The sequence below is a fragment of the Nelumbo lutea genome, chromosome 3 (assembly GCF_056320005.1).
Source record: "Nelumbo lutea isolate HS-2025 chromosome 3, American lotus-T2T, whole genome shotgun sequence".
Taxonomy (NCBI): Eukaryota; Viridiplantae; Streptophyta; class Magnoliopsida; order Proteales; family Nelumbonaceae; genus Nelumbo; species Nelumbo lutea.
This window is the reverse complement of record NC_142686.1, coordinates 56,844,045-56,847,135: the sequence shown is the minus strand read 5'-3', so window position 1 is coordinate 56,847,135 and position 3,091 is coordinate 56,844,045. Positions and strand designations below refer to the sequence as shown.

General features: G+C 42.6%; 1 long non-coding RNA gene across 1 annotated transcript; it reads left to right on the top strand.

Annotated features, from left to right (window-relative positions):
• The first annotated feature begins 671 nt into the window (after positions 1–671).
• On the top strand, positions 672–2,440 carry LOC148865120 (uncharacterized). Its single transcript, XR_016110580.1, has 2 exons — positions 672–1,308; positions 1,387–2,440. It is a non-coding gene; the product is annotated as an uncharacterized LOC148865120 (long non-coding RNA).
• Positions 2,441–3,091: the final 651 nt, after the last annotated feature.

Genomic DNA, 3,091 nt, shown 5'->3' with positions numbered 1-3,091 from the left:
GTCGTTGGGACCCCGTGCGGCACTTGAATGCGATGAATAAGCCTAAGAAACAAGCAACAACACAAAAAAATGCAACAAAGATGACACACGAATTAGAAAAATGCTATTTGTATTGCATTAATGGATGACAAGCATAAGCACACAGTTCAGTGTCAAGGGGATCTCATGCTTAACCTTTACATGCTTATGACTCACTCGACTACCTACCTCCCCTCAAAGAGTACGTTAAGCTTTTGGGGGAGTGACAATAGGAAATATCAAAAGGATGAAAAAATCATACTAAATAATTACAATAATGCCATTGGTGGTCTCCCTTACAAAATACATGTAAAGCCCACCCATGATACACATATTGACACCATGAAGACACGCGATTGGCACTCTGATGGCTCACTGTAGCTGCTTGATGGCACGATGAAGGACTCACCTGTGACACTAAGGCTCAATATGGAAAGAGTGCAAATGCAATATATTTGCATTTGTACTTCCAAACTGAGACTAAGTGTCCCAAAGTCTACCAATTTAATTTTTAATTGCATCATCACCAAAAGAGTTCACTTTAGTTTCAAAAATGCCTTAGTCCAGGTCTAAAACAAAAAAATCATGGCCTTAGATGTACTACAATGGCCCCACCAAGAAGTCACTTTATCTAATTCAAGGTGGGGCTATGAAAACAAATCAAAGGTTTGATTTAATTGTTTTAGTACAAGGCTACTATGAGGCTTTCTGAAATCTGAATAATCCTCACAAGACCGTTCTTACATCATTTGCACAGTCGATTAAAGTCTCGTTGAGAATAGTTAAGAAGTATGAAAATATTCCCAATACACTACTGTCAAAGGCTATGCAAACGGAGTGGGCATTGAAGCCAATCTCCACTATCGTAGGCAAATGTGAGTTGCAGTTGGAAGAGCCTTGTATAATTTCCGATTGGTTCCCCATATAACTCTCCCACGTCAACCCACAATACATTGTAGCCGCATTTGAGATATTCGACACAGAGCTCCCCACACACCAATCCCACAATACTATGCAATCGTACATTGGGAATGTGTCCCCATTAATGGCAACCTGAAACTGGATTTACTCCTCACAAGAGTTACTCGCACCAACCCACACCATACTTGTATGAGAAATGTTTTCCGGTCTTTGGTAGATAATCCGAACTTCTTATGAACGGTCTAGATTTATCAGGTCATAATGTAGAAGAAACCACTCCCGAACCGGCGAAAACAAAAAGCATCACCGGTGGTGAAATCTTCTTCGGCGACCGGCGACCGGCGACCGGCGACCGGCGACATAGAGTAGGTAAATCTTCCTTCTTCTTTACTTCTCTAAAACACAGTCTTCTCCCATGACAAGCCTAAACCTTACTGTTGATGACAGTGATATTCTTCCGGCGACAAATGACTTCATCTACAACTGATCCGCCAGCGATGCCACCGAATGTCCAAGCCTGACCTTTCTTCTTTGCTTCACCAAAAGTCCAAGCGATGCCAAGGATGCCAACTCCGTCACAATCACCACCGTTGTGAGCCTGGACAGTCTGGCTTTTGTAACCGATGACCGTCAACACAGTAATGTAGAGAAACAAAAGAGTTGCAATGAATTCAGCGATGAGAGCCCGGTAGAAGGACCACTTGGTCAATTCCACGGCATCGATCAAAGACACCGGAGGTGGGTTGTGGTAGTCCTTGGTGGAGAAATGGCCGTTTTTAGCAACCTCAACGTCCTTCCCCATGCCGTAATGAGTGCAAGAAGGGAGTGGAGGAGAGAAGGAAAGAGAAGGCACTCATTGTTATGCTTGAATGGGAGTGGGAATGAGAGAGGAAAGTAAAGTGGGAAGGGGTGAATCTGAGGAAAAAAAATTAAGGTTTATTAAGTTGATTTTGCCGCCCCTACTCCCATTGAAATTGATTTTGTCCCTGTTTCATGGGCACGGGCCCCTCTCTGCCTGTCTGAGAGGTAATGTTGTGTTGGGAGATATTCCCAACTTTAATTTATTTTCATGGTAAACCAGAAATTGCTGCTGTCTGCTGGCCTGGTTATTATCCAATATTTATCGTCGGTTGCTGGCGGATCAGTTGCAGAAGAAATCGTTCGTCGCTGGCGGAATATCACTGCCATCATCAACAGTAAGGGTCAGGCTTTTCATGGGAGAAGACTGTGTTTTAGAGAAGCAAAGAAGAAGGAAGATTTACTTGCTCTATATTGCCGGTCCCGGAAGAAGATTTTACCGGTGATGCTTTTGTCTTCGCCGGTTGGAGAGGATAGCAGAACAGGGGTTCAGTGGGTCGATTTGGGTGGAGACCGGAGAATGGTAAACGTCCGTTTACCACGTATATAGTATGCATACGTGCTTATGAATGTGTGTGTTCTCTCATAATGTTTGAATGGTGTTTGAATTATAAAGCTTTGACTAAAGCCGACCCTAATCTTACATTGGGAACATCTCTCAATGACATGTATGCGATATGTTCCCAAAGATATGTGATATGATTTCTGAGATTATATAAACTCCTCGCTATAACATTAAAAGAATTGAAATCTTCCATCAACAAAACAAATTCCAACACCCTACCAACTTGACCCAACACCACACATATCAATGTGAAACTGAATTTATCATAAAAGAAAAAGTAAGACCCACCATATATGAGCAGGTGATCAGGACTCATGACAGAGTTTCAATCCAGAGTCTGAATCTGCTCCTCACGCCAAACACACAATACGTTCTAACTACACATCAAAACATCTCCCGTAATGTATCTAATACAGGGCGGGATATGTCTATAAAATCGGTGTAAGGCGCCCTCTACGAGGAAGAAGAACAGATCCCAGGTCTTCAATCCAACAGTGAAAAGGGTTATTGGCATTGGTCCGTTCAGAGTTCACATCTGCCTCCCACAGAATGACAGAATGCTCCCAAAACGCTGCAGACTATATTTCACTGCATTGGGAACATCTCCCGCATTTAGTATTGGGAGATGATTCTAATACACGGTTGGGATGTGATGGTAGTTAGGTTAATATAATTAATATTAGGGGCACTTTTATACAAAACGTTTATGTCGAGCTTGTTTCCGCCGGC